Source organism: Danio rerio, chromosome 24 (genome assembly GCF_049306965.1).
Source record: "Danio rerio strain Tuebingen ecotype United States chromosome 24, GRCz12tu, whole genome shotgun sequence".
Taxonomy (NCBI): Eukaryota; Metazoa; Chordata; class Actinopteri; order Cypriniformes; family Danionidae; genus Danio; species Danio rerio.
Window position 1 is genome coordinate 30,891,984 of NC_133199.1, and position 26,044 is coordinate 30,918,027.

The window sequence follows — 26,044 nt, forward strand, 5'->3', positions numbered from 1 at the left end:
CCTTTATTAATCCGGGGTTGCCACAGCGGAATGAACCGCCAACTTATCCAGGACGTTTTACGCAGCGGATGCCCTTCCAGTCGCAACCCATCTCTGGGAAACATCCACACACACACTTATTCATACACACACTCATACACTCTGGACAATTTAGCCCAATTTATCGTACCGCATGTCTTTGGACTGTGGGGGAAACCGGAGCCCCCGAAGGAAACCCACGCAAACGCAGGAAGAACATGCAAACTTCACGCATGACGCCGCATGACTTCAGATTTGCAGTTTAAATCAGATATTTTCCAACAGACCTGAGCATTAATCAAAACATACTTAAGGCTGGCTCAAACTGCGATTTTTTATTTATTTATTTTTTGGGGCTTTTTGCCTTTATTAAGTTGATAGGACAGAAATGAGACAATAAGGGAAGTGGGAGAGAGAGAGGGAGTAGGGAAAGGAAATGTTCTTGAGCCGGGTTTCGAACTCGAGACGCCTTGAAGTGCTACTGCTCCATATGTTAGCGCCTTAACCACTAGACTATTGCGCCGACTGTGCAAAATTATATAATCCTGAATGATTGTAGCATGTCAGACTGCACGAACATGGCTCCCATGTCACATTGTAAGATCTCAGCTGTCATAAAGTCAGACTGAACGACAATGAGGGCCAACAAAACACGAAACCAAACACGAAAGAAAATGCCCTCTGAGTTTCACGTCCTCCATCTGTGACACTTTCACCAAAATTCCTCACAGTAAACATAAACAATCAGTAGCGGCAATTTTGCACAGCATGCCTCAATATTAAAACCAGGAAGAAAAAAAAACATGGCATTTACCCACGGTCATTTGAATTGTCGCAAGAATTGCGTCTTCAAATTCAGAGCTCCTACTGGTTCTTGGATTGACGCTCATTGCAGCTGTTTGTTACACTGCAGGAAAGTGTCTGAAATCTTCTGACACTGCCAGAACTTCATCGGAGGAAAAATCTGATCGCAACAGGCACGAAGCAGCTGACTGCCAACATGTGAAACCAATGATCAAAGATCACCTATTTTAGCCTAGGATTTCAGAAATCTTTTGAGATTTCCCAAGTCTGTCCCAGATGACAGAATCATGGCTGAAATCTCAGTGTGAGGAGGGCTTTACTTGATTTTGAAATGCTGTCAGGGGCTTTGTTGTAGCTATTGTCTTTAAATTGGAGTTTATTTATTTACTTTTTTAATGTAATGTATTATCTTTTTTTAAGCTGTCACTATTATTTATGTATTATTATAATTTATGTATATTATTATTTATTATATATAGACTATGTCTATAAAAACTTTATTTAAAATAGGTTTACTGACTATTTAAAGTGACTTTAATAGGTGATTTTAAAGGCAGTAGGTTTACACACTTTTTAAAGTAAAGTAACTCAAGCTTTTTACACTCATTAGTAGGGTTGGGTATAGTTTGGAGTGATAAATCTGTGCTAAATCGATACTTTTAAAACGGTACCGGTGCCAAAATGGTGCCTGAACACTGAACAGATACTTTTTGAGCCACAAAATTATGGTGGATGACTCTAGAAAAATATTTTATTTGACAAAAAAATAAATAAAATTAATTTTAATTGAACAATATAATTCAAGTTGAAAGTATTTAATTCATATTTTATATATTTGAATTGAATTGCTTTAATATATTTCTTTTGATCATTTGTTTGTTAGCACACATTTAAGATTTGCATAATGCTATTAACATTACATTAGCTTACTACTAACCTGTGAGAAGGCTGTCATCAGAATCAAGGAATATCTTTTTTTCTAAGCTTGGTGTTTGTGATTACTTTTACAAGGACATCAGTAATCTAATTATTTATCTTAATCTGAATAAGACAATAATATGGTTACAGTGTTTACATGGGTTGCTTTTGAATGTTCCTTTCATGATCACGCTTTACATGATATAGTACATCTATTAACTTAACTGTGTCACTGCGCTATCCACTTTTCCTCTGAAGTTTCATGTAATTTCGGGTGTTTCATTTTTAATTTGTCGACTTTAACTGCAGTTCGGCACTTTCACTTTTAATCTGCAACATATCGTTCATAGCCCATGAGCTCTTAATCAGAGTATTGTCTTAATCATATTAAAATTGGAATGCTGGTGTCTAAGTAAACGTACTGAGTGAAAGTGTCAGATGATGTCACAAACTGTCGAAGACAGTGCATTCCCCTGCCTAAGTTGATTCCATACGCCCTCATAATGTTTCATTAAGTTTGATGTGCTTTCCCTCTTACACTAAACTATTGTAAAGCATCTGCTGCACATTGCTGTGTCAGAATCCTTGTTTGTAAAATGTAGCCAACTTTAGAATGCTTAGTTTAAGCAAATTCGCTAAATGTGATCATGCGTGTCTTTGACTTGCCGTACTGAAGGAAATCGCTCAACGGATGCTCTATATTGTGTGCATTGCCTAAGTGCGTGCGTTGCTCAAGCTACAAGAATAAACGCAGAAGGTGTCCGTATCCTTCAAAGTTGTTTAGAGTTAGATGTTTAGAGATGATATGACAACACATACCTATCTGTGCCTTTGATATACGCCTTGATGCTTTTTACGTCCTTATCGCAGCACCAGTGACACCAAAATAAGGCACCGAAATGAATATGCTGATTCGGTATGGTACATACGGGTTACAGAGGTTTCGGTACCTAACCCTACTCATTACACTCATTAAACTTGGTTTTTCTAACAATTTACGAGGAAATAATTTGGGTTTTCTATATGTATTTTTGAATGATATTACTCACCTAATATCCTTAATATTCACAAATATGGTGCTAAAATTTATTGCCAACTTAAACTTTTTCTTTTCCTCCAAGCTAAATTTAACACTAAATACGAGTTTCTGGTTTTATCTTTAATTACCTATAGGATTTTTTTTCTCTCTCTCTCTCTCGAGTTAAATTAGCAATACTTTATAACTAATGCAATTATAAATTGTGTTTTATGTAATATTTGTAGGTTTATTTTATTATTACCTAGCTACAATTTCAGCCATTTAGGCTGCATTTACACTGCAGATCTTGATGGTCAATGATTCCATCAAATCCGATTCCAATGCTTACATAATCTTTTAAAAGTGACTTGTATCCAATCATCTGCATTTACACAGCGCACTGCAAAGGTGCAATGACCAGGAAAAATAAAAAAATAAAAAGCTGACTAACAGCTGATAATTAAAGAGTGCTCCTCTCTCTATTACTGTATGTAATCTGTTCACTGTTCACTTTTGACAAGCGGTTTTACTATAGTTTATGACAGAAAGGTTCTCATTTGTATATCCTCTTTTAATATAAAGGCTTTTTTAAACTTTAGGCATCTTAATGTCTATGGCGTGACAGTTCAATTTTTCAATTCAGCTTTATTTGTATAGCGCTTTTACAATGTAGATTGTGTCAAAGCAGCTTCACATAAATGGTCATAGTAACTGGAACAGTGTGGTTCAGGTTTTAGTGTTTAAGTTCAGTTCAGTTCAGTTTAGCTCAGATCAGTGTGATTTAATCATTACTGAGAGTTCAAACACTGAAGAGCAAATTCATCGATGCGTAGCTCTACCAATCCTGAACCATGCGAGGCAGTGGCAACAGCGGAGAGGGAAAAAAAACTTCACCTGATGGGAGTGAAGAAAAAAAACCTTGAGAGAACCAGACTCAGTTGGGCACGACCAGTTTAATTTCTCCGCTGGCCAAAAGTCTTGTGCAGAGCTTCATTCGCCGTGGTTTAGGCTGGAAGATGGCCTCAGCGAAGACTCGTCTGTCCCTGGAGCGTCGCTGGAATCAGACTCATGTTCTCCACTCCCCACGACCATCAGCAGCTCAGGATGTGGCCTGAGCGAAACAGTGACAGGCGAAAATCTGATCTACCTGCTTACACTGCAGACACGAGAATACAGATCCGATTCATATTGAATAAATTTCCACATATGAACAAGGCCTGAATCTGATTCTGAGTAAATCGGAATCCATGTGATTTGTTCCTGCTTGCACGTACATGGGCCATATCCGATCTGTGTCACATGGGAAAAAAAAATTGGATTTGAGTCACTTGAACAGTGCAGTAAATGCAGCCTTAGTGACCTTTTCTGAAATGTAGTCTAGACAAGACAGAACAGAGTAGCATTTTTGTTTTAAAATGCAACAATATAACTAAAACACACTAGTGTAAACGTAGCTGACACATCGCCACATTACAGTACATGTGCGTGCACGTCTACACTGCTTTTGCTCCAGATAAACTCTCGAGGAAAAGCTGCCAAGCTGCGTTTTCGGTTTCTTTCTTCTTTCCAGAAGCAGTGATTGACAGTGTGTGCATGTGCTTATACATAGACACAAAGAAGTGAAATAGAGGTTCAGCGCTCCACAAACGATCAGTTCCCAAGTCAGATCCACTAATTCACTGTGGAGGACTAGTTTGGCCAGACAGGGAGACGACAGGCAGAAAAAGAGCATAAGAAAGGGATGTTTCTGGAAGGAATGTGTTGCATCAATCTGAGGACCGCGAAGAGAGGAAGTGCTTTTTTTCTGCAAGGGTTTGCAAATTTGATCTGTGTTTTTGAGTGAGAGAGTGTGTGTTTACTGTAGTTCTCTGTAGGAGAGAAAAATCACAAGCGAGAACACATGAACATGTCCTTTGTTTCATGCTCTAAGCAGGTCTCCTACTATTCAAACTCTAATATTTATGAAAAATGCTCTTAAAGCTCTCAAACTGCTCAGTTTTGCCACATCTTTAATACATGTAAAATAAATAAATACTAATACATTAAATAAAAAACACCATGATAGTAAACTAAAAATAAAAACTAGTATTCATGAAAAAGATCTTAAAGCTCTAGTGTTTAAAGTCTTAATAAGTTAATACTAATACATTAAATAAAAATACTATGATTGTGCATTAAAAACAAAAAACCTATTTGTACAAATCTATTCTTCCTCCAAATATTTCTCTGCACTAAAAAATAAAAAGATTTATAATTAAAAGAATTATTACAAAAAGACAAGACAACACATTTTTATGTTGATTTAACCTATTTGAATAGGTTAATCAGGTTTAAACTATATTTAAGTTATACAAAATTTAACTTCAGATTTTTAATCAGTTTGATTGATGCAAGTTAAAGTTAAACTAAAACAAAACTTCAGTCAGCCAGAAGTTTAGAAGTTAGAAGGGCATGCTAACCTATAAATAAAAAAATAAACAAAAATACATATAAAACAAAAGACTAATATTTTACTCAAATTAATAATGTAGCCTTAACTCAAAACTTTAAGTCTAAATGTAGGTGCTAAAATGATTATTGATAAATAAAAGAAATATATAAAAATAATGAAATTAAAATATTAATAAATAATATATGAACATTGTCATTATTGTTGACAATAGAAAACAATATTTAGTCAAAAATGTCTTCAATAAAATTAAGCTAAGTTCTACACATTCTTATCATAGTTCTATAAACTTAAAAAAACACGTTACCTTAAATTTTTAAGTTGAATTAAATCTTTATTTAAATATTTATTTAACCTTTTGAGTCCATTGAACTTATAATATGTTAAATTGATTTAAAACAGTTTGTGTAACTTATAAAATTAAGATAGAACATCATTACCTTAGTTTAATAAGTTCTAATGACAGACAACATACAGTATTCCGTCAGGACTAATTGATCTTAAAATTTTTACAGTGTAGTTACAAAAAGCACATAGAGAATACCTTCAAAAACATACAAAAATTAACAAAACATTTCCATTTCATCTTGATTTTTGTTTTTTTGCATAAAACGTGAGAAAGGATGGTGTAAAACATCCTTGATTACAAATAAGCAAGGATCTCCATAACAATGAAAAATCAATATTTGAGCTCATAAAAACAAGGACAGGGACATGCTGAAAGAAATTCACTACAACATGAGCCTTCCATCAGTATTTCTTCAGCTTTTCCTTTCAAACTGATAAAGCAGCAGAATTCCAGACCTGCAGTGCATCTGATTATGTATATACACGACAGGGTTTGTTTGTGTTTTCATCTGTCTATGATCACATGGCCCATTGTTCCTGCTGTAAACACCATCTCTCCATCCAACGAGGGAAAACGTAAAATAAAAAACATATACATTTTAAAATAATAATTTCTGCCACTCAAGTGTTTACTCAAGTGTTGATCATGGAGAATGTAATTGTGTTGTCTCGCAGACCAAAATTAAACACAATCTATCCTAATTCAAGTGCTAGTTAAAAAAAATGGCATCTTGAACAGCAATCATAACAAGATATGATGCCAAAGTCAGTTTGTTGTAACTCCAAATGGTGTTAAAGAAGAAACAGTGGAGCTTTGCTTTCCCAGTTGATTTACACAGACTCGAATCACAGGGGGAAATGCCAAATATTTACTATGAAATGTTTATATTCGCATTAATGAAAATTATTGCAGAATTCTTGGCAGATTGCCTTGAGACACACAGACAAACGCACTCTGTTAAAAGTGTAAATACAAAATGTCCCACAGGTAGAAATGAGACCTCTCGCTTAGTGTGGACTGCTGACTTGGAATAGCGAAACTACTTGTATTATTCATTCATTTATTCATTCATTCATTCATTCATCATTCATTCATTCATTTATTCATTCATTCATTCATTCATTCATTCATTCATTCATTTATTTGAGAACGGTTTGTTTATGTTTAAATAAAATACATTTCTGAATAATTTTTTAAATATCTATTTTTTTTAAATACTAAATATTTGTTTATTCTACAGACAGACAATGTAAATAAGTATAGTATGTAACAAAAATTTATCCTGACAATATTAAAAATGTGTATTGTTTATAACAAATGGATACATGAATAAACCTGTTTATAACAAACATTTCTACATGTGAATGAATATTTAATCATTAATCAGTAAAAGAACAAAAAATAAACAAATGAATTAATAAAAGCATGAATGACTGATTGAATTTATAGATAAAAGCATGAACGAATGATTGAATTTATAGATAAAAGCATGAACGAATGATTGAATTTATAGATAAAAGCATGAACGAATGATTGAATTTATAGATAAAAGCATGAACGAATGACATTAGTCAGTGAAATAATAAAAATAAACGATTGAATAACAGCATGAATGAATGTATAAATTTACAAATAAAAGCATGAATGAATGAATGTAATTAATCAGTGAAAGAATAAAAAATAAATGAATGAATGAATGCATCTATGAAAGAATTTATAATTATAAGCATGGATTATAGCATAATTCAATGAAATTAATGAATGAAGAAATAAAAAAAGAATAAATGAAAGCATGAATAAAGTAATAAGAACAAATGAATAAATAAAGCAATAAAAACATGAATGGACGTGTGAATGAATGAAAGAATGAAGGATGGAATAAAACAAATCCATGAATTAAAGCATGAATTAATGAAGAATAAAACATGAATGAATGAATAAAAACACAAATAAATGAAAGAATGAAGGATGGAATAAAACAAACGTGTGAATTAAAGTATGAAAAAATTAAGAAAAAAACACATGAATGTGTGAATGAATGAATAAAGGATGGATGAATGCAAATGCATTAATTAAACCATGCATGATGAAGAATAAAAACATTTATGAATGAATAAAAACACAAATAAATGCATGAATGAATGAAAGAATGAAGGATGTAATAAAACAAATGCATGAATTAAAGCATGAATAAAAAAAGAATAAAACATGAATGAACAAAATGAAGAAAATAAGGAATTAAAACACGAATAAATGAATAAATAAAAACACAAATGAATGGATGAATTAATACAGAAACGAAGCAATAAAAACATGAATGAATTAAAAAACAAATTAACAAATAATAAAAACATTAATAAATAAAAAAACACTTGAATGAATGAATGAATAAATGAATGAAAGAATGTAAACATGACTGAATAAACACTTCAATTAATGAAAATAAAAGCATGAAAGTTCGAATGAATGAATGAATGAATTAATAAATGAAAACAAATGCATGAATTAAAGCATGAAGAAATGAAGAATAAAATTGAACTAAAACACAAATGAATGCATGAATGCAAGAGTTACTGAATGAACATAATGAATATAAAGACAAATTAATAAATAAAAACGCAAATGAATGAATTAAAACACAAAAAAAGAATGACTAAAAACATGAATGAAAGAAAATATGAATGAAATAAAACAAATTATTATAATTTATCATAAATATAAAACTTGAATAAATGAATGAAGGAATAAAAACATGAATGAACGAATAAAAGCTTGAATAAATGAATCATAAAAACCATGAAAGGTCGAATAAATAAATGCATGAATGTATGCATGAAAGAATGAATGAAAGAATGAATGAATGGATAAATGAATGCATGAAAGAAAGAAAGAAAGAAAGAAAGAAAGAAAGAAAGAAAGAAAGAAAGAAAGAAAGAAAGAAAGAAAGAAAGAAAGAAAGAAAGTTTAAGTATTTGTCAAATAGCTAAAACGAGCATGAAAGATGGCCCATAAAACCACTCAGAAGCAGTGTAGCACAGGATATTGCTGTGTTCCCCTAGCCTGTGGACACCAAGAAGACAAAGCTCATCATTCAAAGCAAAAGCAAGTTGGCCCAAAACTTGCATTATTCCCAGCAGAAGTCTACAGCAGATCCAGGTCCCAGGTCCCAGTAACGCTTGTCTGTGAATTCCCAGCATGCTCTAGTCAGAAGGGTGTTAACTTTCAGGATGTGCAATAAAAAAAGCAAGCATTATGCAAACAGCCCTCGAGGAAAAGGAGACGACTTGACGATGAGCCTTCAGCCGGCGGTGATGAGTCCAAGAACTGACCTCGATTACTCCCAGAGCCATTGAGAAAAGCCCATTCAGAGGAGCAGCCCCGGGTGGCTCTATCATGCCAGGCCATCTCTGCTGTTGCGAGGCATTGTTTTCATTTCCATGCTTCCCATCCTGAGATGACGGGGTGAGAACTTTACCCCATCCACGCCCAAACATCCGTTAAAAAAAATAAAACCCAAAAACATGAAGCTTGAGTAAATCTTTTATAATTCATTTTAGATTTTAAATTCATTTTATATTATTTTTTTTTATAGATTTGAAAAAATATTTAACATATATAAATTTTTAATTGTTTTATAAACATATTTTATTAATATAAAAAAAATCCTAAAATGCTAGTGAAAATAAATAAATAAATAAATAAATAAATAGTAAACTAGAGTTTACTGAATTAATTGTTATTTTTAGCTGATTGGCTAATAGTTACTACTACAACGATGACTACTTGTACTACTACAAAGACGACTACAACAACGACAACTATGACGATGACAACAACAACTACTGCTATGACTATGAGACTACTACTACGACAACGACACAACAATGACAACTACTACGACGACTACTACTACCACTATGACGACTAGTACTACTACGACTATGACGACTACTTTCACTACAACTAATAATAATAGTTTTTAATATTATAATATAGATAATTAAGAATGTATTTAATAAATGACCTAATACTTTAAAGCAGGGGTGTCCAAACTTGGTCCTGAAGGGCCGGTGTCCAGCAGATTTTAGCTCTAACACACCTGCAGGATGCTTCTAGAAAGCCTAGCAAGAGCTTGATTAGCTAGCCCAGGTTTGTCTGATTGGGGTTGGAACTAAACTTTGCAGGACACCGGCCCTCCAGGGCCAAGTTTGGAAACCCTTGCTTTAAAGTATTAGGTTAAACGTGATAGAAGAGATTTCAAAAAATGTTGAAACCTGTAACCATTTACGTCCATAGTACTTGTTTTTCCACAAGGAAAGTTAATGGTTACAGGTTTCAGCTTTTTAAAATATCTTCTTTTGTGTTCAACAGAAATGAAAAAAAAACTCATCCAAATTTGGAACCACTCGAGGGTGCGTAAAAAGTGGGTATATTTTAATTCCAATTTCTTGGCAATAAAAGGGAGCAATGCCTTTAATAGCCAAAGAATAAATCATTTCATTAATCAACTAATAAATTTATGTGGTTTACTAAAAATGTTGACAGTAAATAAATGCTGCGTAATAAGTTGGCGGTTCATTCTGCTGTAGTGACCCCTGATAAAAAAAGGGACTATGCCGAAGAAAAATGAATGGATGAATAATTAATTAATTAACCAACAACAACAACAAACACAACAAAAGCCATTTTAATCTAAATATAGAAAATTATAAAGCTATTTCCAATAATATCATATTATTTTAATACTGATAATGTTGGTAGAATAATTAAATAATTGAAAGTGAAAGTATGTATCACTCAACCGTGAAGACGCACATCTGATTTATTTATATCTAATTTACCAGCCAGTGGTTTGATTTTGATGGAGTTGAAGAGACTCTTGTGTAGTGTGATTCCTTTAAGTGAAGGGGGAAAGGAGAATTGATGGTCCTCTGCTCCTCTACAGCCCTGTACACCCGATCTGCTCATTCCTTCTGAACATGGGGCTTTACTTCACTGTAAAAAATGCTGGCTTCCACACATTTGATTTATGTTGGATCAACATGAAGGAATTAAGTTAACTTATTAGTTTTTACAAATTTGAGTGTATTGAACATAAACCAATTAAGTTGTCCCAAAAAACAGCAAGAATTGTCTTGTTTCAGCTCATTTTAAATAAGTAGTTTGAACAAACAGTAAACTGAACTTTGAGTGTTGACAATTCTAAGACTGAATGTTTTGGTCTCAGAAGGTTCAAAATCGGCCACTGTGGCTGTACCTTTTCAATATGGACACAGCTTTAGTATGTTAAAGGGTACATAATAGTTCCAAAACGTATCTTGTATAAAGGCAGTGTCCCAGAAACAGCTTCTGTAACTTTATTTCTGAGAGTGCTGTATATAGACACGACTGGTGATGTTTCAAATTCACAGGTTTTTTTCTGACTCGCAAAAGCGGATGTGAATGTATATGGGATTCATGCAAATATGGGAAATTTAATATGGGAAAGAAATAAATACATTTTATAAAAAATAAAATGTATATTCTTGAAATGTTTACTTAAATTGCTGTTAAAAATAAAATAAAATGTGTAAAATTCTAACTTGTGTAAATTTTACTATTTTACTATGTGCTTGTGATATTTTCGTATTAATTTGTCAATATTCATTCATTTTCTTGTCGGCTTGGTCCCTTTATTATTTCAGGGTCGCCACAGCGGAATGAACCGCCAACATCCAGCATGTTTTTACACAGCGGATGCCCTTTCAGCCACAACACATCTCTCGGAAAAACATGCACGCACGCACGCACACACACACGCACGCACGCACGCACGCACACACGCACGCACACACGCACGCACACACGCACGCACACACGCACGCACGCACACACGCACACACACACGCACGCACGCACGCACGCACGCACGCACACATGCACACACACACACACAAAATGGACAATTTAGCCTACCCAATTCACCTGTACCGCATGTCTTTGGACTGTGAGTGAAACCGGAACACCCGGAGAAAACCCACGCACACTCAGGAAGAACATACAAACTCCACACAGAAACGCCAACTGAGCAGAGGTTCGAACCAGCGACCTTCTTGCTGTGAGGCGACAGCACTACCTACTGCACCACTGCGTTGCAATTTATCAAAATAGATTTGCTTACTTATACATGAATTAATTTGACTGAAAAGTGCTGGACATTAAACCATACTGACATGAACTAAACTGAACTTCAACCCTGATAACTGGATGACAAAGCTGCTTTGATACAACCTACATTTTAAAAGCGCTAGAGAAATAAAGATGAATTGTATTGAATTAAATATTCAGTTTTCCATAATGAGTTTTCTTTATCATTTATTTAAAATGTATTTTTTTTTAATGTGCTGTTGTCATTTTGTTTATTTTTAATTCCTTTGAATGAATCAACCAATCACTCATTCAATTAATCAATCAATCAATCAGTCAGTCAGTCAATCAGTCAACCAATTAATAATCAATTGACTGAAATTAATAAATGGCCATAATAACAAAAGTTCTAAAATGCATTTGGGTGAATTTGACAACATGTTGACAACACAGTGCACTAGATGTACAAATTTCACTAAAGAGTCACTAAAAAAGTAGCAAGATTGAAAGAAATAAAACAGAAAGAGGAGACCATTAAAGACCTGCTCGGACATGCTCACAGAGTTCAGGAAGGAGTTTCTTTTGCTCCAACACAATCTAAAGCTCAGACCCAGTCGACATACAGAGGACAAGATAGAAACACATACAGCCCGTCGTGTTCAGAAATGCTGCCACTGTCTGTTAAAAAAGTCCTTCAAAAACCCACTATGTGCTCACATTACTGCTGACGGAGAATAGGGAGCTGATCTGATTTTAAAGGAACTTTTTAATCAAAATTGAACATTCTTTTATCATTTATTCAAATTTCCCCAAACCTATGACTGTTCTGTGGATCTAAAAAAAAAAAAAACTAATTTCTGAAGAATAACTTGGCAACGGTTTTAATAGAATTAAAGTAAATGCTTCGGTCAAGATTTAGAAAGCACACACAATGCTATACCAAGATTTAAAACGTGAATTATATGGACACTATTGTAGGATAGGTCATATGATAACTTTGTGTACACATTATTAAAAAATGCCACTTTTTGTTTCGTAAAAGCTGTGAGGGTAGGGGTGTTTGCTTTTGACAAAAATATCTTTAATTTGTTATTATTTTGTTCTTGATAATGATTAAGCAATATTATTAGAGGTTTGAGGTAGTTGATTTAGGCCCGTTAAGGATAATTGAATATGATCATAAAATCCGCATTAGGTGGTGGCGGCAAGTAATAATGGGTCGATAGAGGATGCTATCATCCATCGCAGATGACCAATAGACATCACTATGCTGAGCTGGCATCGTGATCCTCGGCCCCACCCTCGTTGCGACAAAAACCCACGAAAAAAAAAAAACACTTAGGCCCCATTTACACTAATACGTCTTAGTTTTAAAACGCTATTTCAGAACGAAAACGATCCACGTCAACACTGACGTTTCAACTAGCATTTTTGAACAGATCTTTGTCCACAACATACCACTGAAAACGCACATCACTTGACCACACACACACACTCTGGTATGCGCTGCAGCGGACATGCGCATCTGAGCTCCAGCGGTCAGCAAGTGCTTTAAGCAAAGATCCCCAGAGAGCAGTGCATATTGGACAGTTTATCAAGGATGTACTTCTGGATTGCGTCTCACTATAGTTGTTAAATGTGAAATTTAATTAATCCTGTCTCTATCTGACGACTCTTCGGTCTTTTGAATCTATCAAGTAACGTGTCACAGCATCAGTACACTGCTTCAATCTTTTACTTTCACGCTTGTACTTAGTAATTTTAGTCAAAACTTCAGATACTGTTGGTTGGTTGTGCACCTTTTTTGCCAACCAAGTTTGTCAACGGCGTTATAATGACACAGATCACTCTGCCTATTCATACAAAGGGATTGACAGGTGGCTACAAATAATTAATTAGTTATAAATTATTTCAAAATAATTAATTCACCTCCACATACGCTGACATTGTCCATCGAAATGTTTCACATTAGCCATCGTACAATGCCAAATTGGTAGACGTCGCCCAATCCAAGTCCCTATCTCAATTGATTGGTTTAAAACTGCTAATTCATTTAGAAACCAATCATGCGACTATATTTATGAATGAATTCATTGATTCAATTTGATCAAAAACTATATCATTAATTCATTAATGTACAAAACACCACAGTACAGCTCAAAGTTTTAAAAATACAACTCATGATTATGTGATGTTACTTAAAATAAATAAATAAATAAATAACTAAATAAATAAAACCCATACAGGGACTTTTTTGCTTTCATAACTTGAATTACAGAATAATAACTACATTTGAATAGGCTTTGCTTTTGTACTTCTTTCAAGACATGTTTTTAAAAATATAATGATATAGCTTTAAAGGACACCCAAACTGCTGCAATATTATTAGGATCTTTTTTTTTTTTTTAAATAATAATTTCCAGATGATGAACAATATATCCTGTTTTATTGAGCTCAATGTAATCAAGAACTGGTGTTTACTCTTATTCACTTTTCATTCTTTGTATGAACAGGCCTGAAGTCTGTGACGTGTGTTTGCACTGGTTAGTAAAGCTATGAGGGTTATGGAGTTCAGTCCTGTGAAGTGCACACTCATCCTGTTCTCCAGGCTGGGCAGTGCAAACAGTGCCAGTGTGCTGGCAAGAGCTGGAGGTGTCAATCTACCGGGTTTGTTTTTATGTGTGCCCTTGTTATGCTGAAACTTGAGAATACGATTAGCAAACCACTGCCCCATGAAGGCATGCAGAAAGCCTGCTGCAGGACACACAGCGGTGGCTGAAAACAGTTGGTCAGCAGAAACAAAAAAAAAAAAACAGGGAAAGAGAAAGAGAAATGAAAAAGAGAGGAGGATTAAAAAAACCAACTGGTGGAATGTTCCACTGAGTAATGTTTTGGAGAATGGGGTGGCAGTAGGTTGAAAAATCAGGGAATTAGGACACAAAAACTTTTAAATCGAAACAAGCGGCAGAAGCTGCAAGGAAAAATGAGAGCTCTTTAAAAGCTTGACTGATTCTCCTGGACAATAACATTACTAAAATGGCAGCCAAATCAAACGGCAATCAAATATTCTTATACTAATACAGCACAATGTTTATATTTAGAATTGAGAAATTTACAATATTTGTGACACCGGTGGCCATTAAGTGAACTGCAGCCAGCAACTAATGACTCAAGCTCACATTCTTTGTGCTCATTAACACAAGAAAAACACAAGAAAAATGACAGTCGTGAGAAAACAGCCTACTAGTACAGGAGCCAAGCATCGATCGCTATTGACTGACAAAGAAGCTCGTAACCAAAGTCCCTTTAAGGCAAATCATTTTATTCCATCTTTGAAAGGCCTCTCGGACAGTATGCTCGGGCATTCTGTTTCTATGGGGAAACACCAAATTCTCCAAAATTACTTGCCAAGCTTATGATTACATTTCATAATACAAATAACCAATAAATTTAAACAACAACTGTCTATTTAGTTTCATTTCTAAATGTTCATATCACACAAAATCTGCAGAATCACTTGTTTGGACATAGAAGAAATAAGAAACACAACAAGAAGAAACACAGACATAAGAAATGTATCAAAATAAAGCTCATAATCTGTACTTTTAAAAGAACCAAGTGCACTTGAAAACAATAAATTGTATGAAATGAACACGAGGTAAAGTCCGTCCTGTCAAACGCACATCGCATGATAACAACTACTGAAACGCCCACAAACTTGTAAACAAAGAGTCGCTGTCATTTCTAGAGGAGATTCACCATCAAGACCAAGTAGTGGATTACTTCTGAAGATCAGCACGATCTGACAATTATTATCTAGAGCATGATAATGTGTAGAATGACCATAAATGAGGTTAGTGCCGTGATCTTGTTTCTTTCAAGTGCCCATGCGCATTAGCTTAAGCAACCTGAAAATATGCCGATCTTGTTTGATTCGGACGTTTAGAAACAAAACTTATGATACTGTTGTTGTGTAATTTAATTGGTGATTACTTATATGTAATGTAATTATAAACTTGGCAAACAGTTTTGGAGAATTTGATGTTTTCCCATTCAGACAGAATGCCGGAGCATACTGGCCAAGAGGCGTTTCACAGATGGCTGCCGAGTGAAATGACTTGCCCTAAAGGGTCTTTGGTATAAATGTCCTACCTATGCAGATGTACAAAACAACTGCAGAATTTTTATGAATGCCCTGGCATCAAGGGCATTAATACGTCAAGCCTCAAGTATATGGTAAGGACAATGTTCGAAGAATTTTTTTTTGGGGGGGGGGGGGGGGGGGGGGGAGTTCGTAGTGAGCAGACTTTTTTTTTTACACCTAATATGGCCTATGAAGTTTTAAAAAACAGCTGATTGGTCATGTGGGTGTAATGTTTGCTAGGTCAGAGATTATTCAGCAAATGTGTTTCCATCTTCCATAATTCATATTAAACCTTATTTGTCCAAAATCACCTAAAGCAAGCGTTAGTTAGTAGGGCTGCAGCGATTAATCAAAAAGTAATTGAAATCGACATTCAGAATCTATAATAGATCAAATTTTTCCAGGTCACTTTCTTGATTATTTTCGCTACCGTGGAGTCACGTGACCCCGCTCTGTTAACCACAATTTGCAGCCACATCTGATCTCTGGTCAAGTAGGATGATGGACCCATTCTTGAGCCTTACTTTGGAGGATCATAGCTAGTAGATAGTGTGTGTTTCCTTCAAGTATAATTTTAAAATCAAGTAAATCACCCTTAGTTCAAAAATCTCTGACTTGTAATATGTGAGCATATTTACTGCACAAAACCTGTCAGTGAACTATGAGGGCAAACAAATAAATACACTAATAAAATAATCGTTCATTAATCGTAATCGAGTTAAAATGTTCATTAATTGAGATTTTGATTATAGCCCAAATCGCCCAGCATAATTAGTTGGTTAAACTTTTTTAAAATTTGGCATTTCCATTTCTTTCCAAGTGAAAAAAAAACAAGGAGCACAATTTATGTAATGTTTTCCTAAAACAAAATAAAAATCACTTCAGAGCCTGAGGAAACATATAAAGATGTTTTTCCCCTCGGAATATTGTGCACCAGTGATTCACACACAATAAGACTCGGAACAACAACAAGAGAAACAAACAGGGTCACAAACACCGATTCCACGCTCCGTCTCCTGAGACATGAAAGCACAACCTCTGAGCAATTAAGTTTTCCTGTGAGAGCACTCATTCAAAAAGACCTTTCACAAAGAAGTATCCAGGGTGGCAACGGATTTAGAAAAGACCGGCATATTCACGCACACACACACACGGGACACGCCATGAAAAGGACGTGACTGAGACACAACGCTGCCCTTTTCCTCAGACCTCACTCTCTCTCTCTCTTTCTGCGCCTTTCCATGATGCACACAAAAATCCACTGTTCCTTGGCGGAGTGAGTCAGAGGAATGGAATTGAAGCTCTGCTATGATCATCTGTGTGGCAGAGGGGGTTTCCTCCACCAGGAAAGAGCGCAGACCAGATGAGAACAGTCACACACTAAACTAGGGAAAGAAAGCAGGGGGAAAAAACAGCAAAAGCCATAAAAAGCAAGACAGTGTAAAGAAAAACAGGAACAAGACGGAAAGAGATGAAGAGCGTTAAATAATAACATGGAATTGACGAGTTTGAAACAAATTTGTTTGTATTATTAATAAATAAAATGAAGCACCATCTGTCCCTGGAACTCCTGCTCTGTTCTGTTTGTAGTCATTCAGGCTACTGTGGGAGGTGTCAATGAATCTTAGCATCAGAGTCCAAAGACATGCGCTACATGTGAGATGGCTAGGCTAAATTGTCCGTAGTGTATGTGTGTTTACGTATGTTTCACAGTGTTAGGTTGCAGCTGGAAGGGCATCCGAGCGTAAACATATGCTGGATAAGTTGGCGGTTCATTCCGCTGTGGGACTAAGACGAAAAGAAAATGAATGAATGAATGAAAACACCCCAAGTAACACTATAAAAATGCTGGCTACCACCCAATTGATTTGTGTTGGGACAACATGAGGGAAATAAGTTAGCTTATTAGTTTTTACAAATTTAAGTAAATTAAACAAAACAATTAAGTTGTCCCAAAAAAACATAAGTATTGTGTTGTTTCATCTCATTTTAACATTTCAAAACATGAGCAAGCCATGTAATGTTCATCGATGCCAGCAAGTCCCACATTGAGATCAAAAGATTTGCACTGCACACAAATTAAACTTTGTGATGCTAAAGCATTCGTATTTTGTCTCCCCTGGGGCCAAAGGCGACTGCACAGGGTTAACCTGCAAAGAGTGCTAAGCCAGGTGTGATGTGTTAGCGGTGCCTGATCTCCACATGTACACATTCTTTCAGAGGTTTTCTTAACGTCTGCCCAAGGCCTCTTGCTCTCAGTCTCCACTGTCAGAGGGGAGACGCATTTTTTTGCACACTGTATTTTGGGACCATGGCTGTTAATATCAGACATCTGCCTTTTGGAGTTCTGTTTCTCAGAGTTGGAGGAAAGGGGTGAGGAATTGCGGGGCCACAGAGAGGGAGGGAGGCCTCCGAGCCACATCAACAGGAAACATATTTACGCAGTCCAGAGAAAAAGGAGAGAAGGAAAGAGATAGGGCTAGATACAGGCGCAGTGAGCGCTTTATAAAGAAAATGAGTTGAACCGACTCAATTACAAGAATATGCAAATAAAGAAAGCTTCTGGAATGCATGACCATGTGTGTTTTTATAGGCCTCCTGATGAGCGAGTAGACAAAAAGTCTGTGTGAGGAAAATCTGAGTAAAGCTTAAAGTGCACTTCGATTTTAGGTGTTTGCTAAGGTACAGTTAAGCCTGGTTTACACTTCTGATCGAGTGATCGGCGTGACCCACGGCGCATGCAACGCAAGTAGCTGTGCATTTATACTTCTGCGTGCTGTTTCTGTTGTTCTGCTATAACACTTCCGAAACGCTAGTTAGCAGTGAGGTGTTAATGTTCCTCTGTCTTGAGTTTCTTCGCTGGTGTTTTGTTTTTTCTGAATGCTTCCCTAATGTACAAGTGGATCAAACTCGCTCCTTTTGAGGCATGAACCCGCAGACATGCAACAACTTTAACCATGAGTTAAACACAAGATAAAACTTACCATCCGGAGCTCCTTTTCGGGACTCCACACTTGTAAACAATCGCTCTATCGGGCTCGCGCGGCTCTCAATCCCACCCAGACTCGACAGTGATACCAAGCCGACCAATCACAGAGCTTAGGCTGCGCGTCATTGCGGCTTGTGGTTATATTTTTTAATAGGTGCACATCAGCGACGGCCACGGCATAGGGCGATGCATCAACGCGTAGGCTGTGCCGTAGCATACGTGTGAGCTTGACGCAGAAGTATAATTCAGCCTTTACTGCAATGCAGATTAGGGTTGTCATCATACTGGAATCTGGTACCAATCGATACTGAAATTTTTGAAACTTCCATTTCCTGCTAACATTTAAGTGCTACGTGAAGTCATCAGTTCATCGAACTCATGAATGTTTACTGAATAACGGACACTGACGCGTTTCAAAGTCACGTTGATCAGCTGGTTTGTCTAAAAGCAAAGTGTGATCCGCTTATGAATCGTGACTTTAAAGCACTCCAGTCTCCCCGTATTTGTGGTTACACTCAGTAAACAGCGGTGATTTCAGTCAACTGAAGATCTTCATGGCCAATCACAGTGATTTCTGTCAGATGTTGCATACTAAAACAAACGCAGAAAAATATATATGGTCTGAACTCGGTCAAACTATTCTAAAGAATCACATTTAAAATCATCATCTCAAGATGGTCAGACTGAATGTGTCGATAAATTTAATGTTTTATCCCCAATGACGTTCCATACAAGAACAAAAAAAAAACAAATAAACTACTAAACACAGCAACAACAACTGATACTCTAATTGACGAATGATTAGAGGATTTAAAAATATTTCTAACTCAAAGTACAAAGATATTTTTAATACTCATAACATTTGGAGAGAAATAGCAAAGAAACTGGATATGCATGAATCTTCCTGGTCTACATGTAAGATTATCAACCGGCACACAATCAGTTAAAATAAGCTGCAGAGGCTATGCGTAAATTTATAAAAAAAAAAAAAAAAAAACAAGCATAATCTGGGTTCAATGCAAAGTGACATAAATCTAAGAAGCAAAACATATTTTATTAAAAACTCACATTTTTTAACATTTTGTAAGACTGGAGTGTGTCAATTCTGCAGAACCCCATTAGAAGACCTATACACTTAGCAGGAAAGGTGATTCATAGGAGAAGGAAGTAGAATTCAGATGTTTTTCTGCTTCATAAACCACAGCAGGGCTGAAAAGCAAGCCCCACATGCTCCTTTTCCTCCTAGCCTGCCTGTTTCCACCGAAAAATTCAAAGTTCCTACCACACAAATAAGTTTACAAAAACAACACTATAGCCAGATCCAATAAAACTAGATCCCTCACATTATAATCAACAATGCAGCGCAAATGCTCAGGAACCCACTTTTGTTTGTCACATAACTTGGATAACAGAAAGCTTTAATGCCACAGGGATACATTCAATAGATTCAATTTAACAATTAAACATTTAAATGTTAATAATAGAAAGTTTCCACAACAAAATTGAGCAGGACAACCATTTTAACATTGTTGATAATTATGCTACTGCTGATAATAATAAAAACAACAATAAAAGTTAGACAATGAAAGTCTGACCATAAAAACTGGAGAAATTATGCTAAAAATGCTAATAATGTTTGTAATATTACTGCTTTCAAATACTTATTATTGACCTCTTAAACAGGCAAACAAATAGATAGAATGAATGCTACAATTACAGATTATTAAACTATTAAACTTGCATTGTGATGATTTTCTATTGTCATTCTGGCATTATATAATGCGTGGCATAAATGGTCTTAAAATGACAATAACATTTTTTATAACAATTTATTTTGGTACAATATATCGTACAACAAAAAATGGATATTGTGACAGGTCTATCAAAATGACCGACAGACAGACGGACAGGCAGGCCAAACAACAGAAAGACTGAATGACAGAGACAGAGAGACAGACAGAACAACAGACAGAGAGACAGATGGTACAAGATAGACAATAAGAGACAAACATACTGAAAATGACCGAAATACTGACAGAGACAGAGCGAAAGACAGACAGACGTACATACAGAGACGAACAGAACAACAGACAAACAGAATGACCGACAGACTGACAGTGACAGAACAACAGACAGACAGATAGAACAAGATAGACAATAACAGAGACAGACAGAATGACCGACATACTGACAGAGACAGAATGACAGACGGAACGACAGACAGACAAAATTACCGACAGACTGAGAGTGACAGAACAACAGACAGACAGATAGAACAAGATAGACAATAACAGAGACAGCCAGAATGACCGACATACGGACAAAGACTGAATGACAGACAGAACAACAGACAGAACAGACAGAATGACCGACAGACTGACAGAGACAGAATGACCGACAGAACAACAGACAGACAGAACAAGATAGACAATAACAGAGACAGACAGAATGACCGACATACTGACAGAGACAGAATGACAGACAGAATGACAGACAGACAGAGACAGAACTACAGAGACAGATAGAACAAGACAGACAATAACAGAGAAAGAGACAGAATGACCTGCATACTGACAGAGACAGAACACCAGGCGGAAGACAGACAGACAGACAGATAGAATGACCGACAGACTGACCGAGACAAAACGACAGACAGAACAACAGACAGACAGAATGACAAACAGAACATTAGACAGAGGGACAGAATGACTGACAGAACGACAGACAGACACAGAGACAGATAGAACAACAGACAGAATGGCAGAGAGACAGACAGAACAACAGACAGAATAAAAGAGAGACAGACAGAACAACAGACAGAATGACAGAGAGACAGATAGAACAACAGAGAGAATGACAGAGAGACAGACAGAACAACAGACAGAATGACAGAGACAGACAGAATGACAGAGACAGACAGAACAACAGACAGAATGGCAGAGAGACAGACAGAACAACAGACAGAATAAAAGAGACAGACAGAACAACAGACAGAATGACAGAGAGACAGACAGAACAACAGACAGAATGACAGAGAGACAGACAGAACAACAGACAGAATAAAAGAGACAGACAGAACAACAGACAGAATGACAGAGAGACAGATAGAACAACAGAGAGAATGACAGAGAGACAGACAGAACAACAGAGAGACAAAACAACAGACACAACAACAAAGAACCAGACAGAATGTCAGACAGAACATTAGACAGAGGGACAGAATGACTGACAACGACAGACAGACACAGAGACAGATAGAACAACAGACAGAATGGCAGAGAGACAGACAGAACAACAGACAGAATAAAAGAGAGACAGACAGAACAACAGACAGAATGACAGAGAGACAGATAGAACAACAGAGAGAATGACAGAGAGACAGACAGAACAACAGACAGAATGACAGAGACAGACAGAACAACAGACAGAATGACAGAGACAGACAGAACAACAGACAGAATGGCAGAGAGACAGACAGAACAACAGACAGAATAAAAGAGACAGACAGAACAACAGACAGAATGACAGAGAGACAGACAGAACAACAGACAGAATGACAGAGAGACAGACAGAACAACAGACAGAATAAAAGAGACAGACAGAACAACAGACAGAATGACAGAGAGACAGATAGAACAACAGAGAGAATGACAGAGAGACAGACAGAACAACAGAGAGACAAAACAACAGACACAACAACAAAGAACCAGACAGAATGTCAGACACAGAGGTAGAATGACAGACAGAACAACAGACAGACAGACAGACAGACAGAGAGACAGACAGACAGAATAAATGCACTTAATGTGATTAACGTAATCATCTTTAGTATGAAAACCCTCATGCAGCTCCATTCAGCACCTTCAGACATTCTGTGACCCTGAAGGCGCTGCGAGCTCAAGATCCTCTTTACAGCAGTGTTTTAATAACGATAAGCCAACTGTACACTGCCCAGCCCTGGGAAAACATTTATCAGCAAATTGTTTGCAAAAACCTGCAAAGTCAACATCAAAGGATAACAGGAGACTGGAGGCTTATCCAGTTCAGGACGGGCCACCTGGCAAAGATCGAGCAAACGTTAGAAAATCAAACAAAAGCTCTTATCCTGAACATGCCAGAACGTCGGCGTGGCCTCGGATGGCATCTTCTGCAGACCTGCGAGGCTCAGACTCTCTCTTGTCTGCATTCTCTATCCGTCGGCCTTCTGCCAGCTCATAAAACACACAGTCCTCCGCTGCTGAGTCTGCTCTTCTCATTGGACAAACTCAATCAGACCGAGCGTCGCAGCTCCTCTTAGCTGTGTAAACAGTGATGTGAGCTCAGACGGTCAGATCCAGTCTCCTGCGGTCTGGGCTACTGTGACTCTCCGCTTTTAAATCGCTTACATACACTCACAAAACTCTTACTGAGGGAATCCAGTGGCCTTTATGAAGTTAAAAAGACATTATGAGGTCAGACGCAATTTACTGTATGGATCCATTTAGTGAGAATGCCTTTCGTGCTGTCCACACACAAGAGAGGGTTTGATATGGTTTTTGGAGAACTGACACACATGGATCTCTTAGAGGTTTTGCAAATAATTACTGTGGAAACATTTTAGGGCTGCAGAATTTAGGAAATATCTGCTTATGGTTTTTATAATAGGGAAAAAATGGATTTTTCAAATGGATTTGCATGTTTGTAGGCTTGCACAATTTGGCAATTGGTGTATTTATAGACCGGGGTAAGCTAGCAAAATTTATTTAAAATAAGATCAAATAAAACATTAAAATAAGAGGAATATCATAGAAGTTTATGGCTAATATGTCTATATTTGTCTAATATGTCTATTTAAAATGACTAATTTTACTGCAAAACAAATGCATTGTCAACGCTTTCATGTCGTTATTAATGCAACGTTAGCGTCCGGGCTAATTTTAGTGCTAAATAAATGCAGTCAGCATATTGATCACTGCATGTTAGGGTTGTGTGATTTGGGTAAAATATCTAATTGTGATTTTTTTTAACAGATATTGTGATTTCGTTTTTATTTGTGATTTAATTTTGAAGTTAAGCTTGAGCTAGAGCTGCACAATTAATCGTAAAAGATCGTGACCTCGATTCGACCCCCAAGACAATCTTAATCCAGCATTTCTACGATTCTGTTAATCATATTTTTAAGTTCAGGAGAGAAGCAATGGTGGCTTCACAAGTCTTCACATAGTTTTACATACGTTGTTCAGCAACGTGGACACCTCCAAATGGTGTTAAGAGTCACATGCTGTATTTATAAGATATAATTCACCCCAAAAATGACATTTCTGTCTTCATGTAATGTATTTGAGACCGCAAAATCACACGTGACGTGAGCTGACCGTCACGCGCGCGCCTCTGAATGAAGTCTACTTTAGTGAACAGAACCTGCATAGGCTGTGATTCACGAATAACAGGTAATAATGTTGTAAATAACATTCAGTTTGTGGCACAGAGTGGTCGTTTGGGAGCCACACAGGAAAAGAACCGCTCTTAGCAGTTGAAATTAAACCGAAAGCGCACACAGTGTTGTCAGATGTAGCTGACTGATTACAGCCCAAAACGTATCCAAAACCGGCCGAAATGCAAAAATACCCACCCAGTCTTCTGTATTCACAAAAATCATGCCAGTGGCAAATTTTAAGCAGAATATGACAGATTGTAAGCATATGTTTCAAACACAATAACTCAACATTAGAATTATCATCAGCATTAATGACCAGGACAAATCTAAAGTCTGCTCAAGTCCATCATTCCAGGTCTATACAAAATTTAGCATTTTAACCAACAGTACAGCTACACAAAGCCTATTGCTGTTTTACCACATGTTTGAGAATAACAATAATAATAGCCCACTCATATTAACCCTTATTTTACATTAACAGAATTGTGAGAAAATCATAATCTTTATTTTAGGCAAAAAAATAAATAAGTAAATAAAAATCGCGATTCTTATTTTAGCCAGAATCGTCCAGCTCTAGCTTGAGCTCAATAATCTGTATTATAACGTGCAACACTAAAGCCCTTGTCATTGAGTGAGGAAAGCCCTGTCTTACCGTGCGTGTGATCCTCTAATTTGTTATACACCTGCATTCTCGCGCAAAAAGCTGTTTTGTCAGTCGTGCTGCTTCATGATTCTAAGATTTGATACGCATATAGACAAACGGTCATAAAATAACAGACTAATCTGTAGTGACAACAAGCAATTAAAAATTTTGTTTCAGCCAGCCAAAGTGGCTAGTGGGAGTGGCTGTCTAACCCGCCACAACCGAAAACTACCCGCATTTGGCAGGTTGGCGGGCGTTAATGTAAAGCCCTGTATAAAACCCCTTAATATATGTATATATACATACATACACTGACACATGCAAGCTTGTGAATACAGAAAAATATAACAAAATAAAAGTACCACCTCAGGAAAAATTGTCTCTCCAAGTACCACCATAATGACCAGTATTGAAATAAAGTACCGTAGTTGGTCAAATAAAGCAGCTACAGCACTGCACAGTTCAAAAACGAAGCAGAGTCATATTCGTTCAACAAAATTATATTCCATACAAAATATGAAGCTGATCGGTCAGTTCTTATCACATGACTCGCAGTGCGGCATTCTGAAAAGTTAAGATGTTTTCAACTGGGGACACCTGGAATACGCAAGCGCTTCGTGCTGCAGTTATTACTAATTTTGCTAGCCTGTGGGTTAAATTTTCTACTCAAGTGACCGAGATGAGAACATGGTCATTTTTCAAAAAATAAAATAAAGTTGAAATAATTAAGGATTTTATGTGCGGTCCGGTACCATTTGATCTATAGACCGGTGCCGGTCTGTGGCCCAAGGGTTGGGGACCACTGCTCTAGCACATACAGTAACTGCTCTGCAAGCACCACGCACCTCTTTCTCTAGTTATGTGCCAATTAAATTGATTTTTAGCAGCTGATGACACGATGCACTAAAGTAAACATTCTAAGCACAGCGCTTTGGTCATAGGCTTTAGAGAACGATCAACACTGATCTCATTGGTGTTATCGTACGCATCAAATGATTAAACTGTATTCATTTTTTCTTTTGTTTTGATTTCTTCGCGTATCACTAGAAGTAAGCCCACGTACCTCTAGTGGTACACGTACCACAGTTTGAAAACCACTGATATTAAATATTACCCTTAAAATGTTTTATAATTCAACAATTTGGTAAAATTATGTGATTACATCAAAAC

General features: G+C 36.4%; 1 protein-coding gene and 1 long non-coding RNA gene across 3 annotated transcripts in view; both read right to left on the reverse strand.

Annotated features, from left to right (window-relative positions):
• fndc3bb (fibronectin type III domain containing 3Bb) overlaps positions 1–26,044 on the reverse strand; it is a 135,053-nt gene that overhangs the window by 76,320 nt on the left and 32,689 nt on the right. The gene's annotated exons all lie outside the window — the stretch shown is intronic.
• LOC141380716 (uncharacterized) lies at positions 16,635–21,580 on the reverse strand. The gene is made up of 2 exons (XR_012399435.1): positions 20,098–21,580; positions 16,635–20,066 (listed from the first exon to the last, which is right to left on the reverse strand). It is a non-coding gene; the product is annotated as an uncharacterized lncRNA (long non-coding RNA).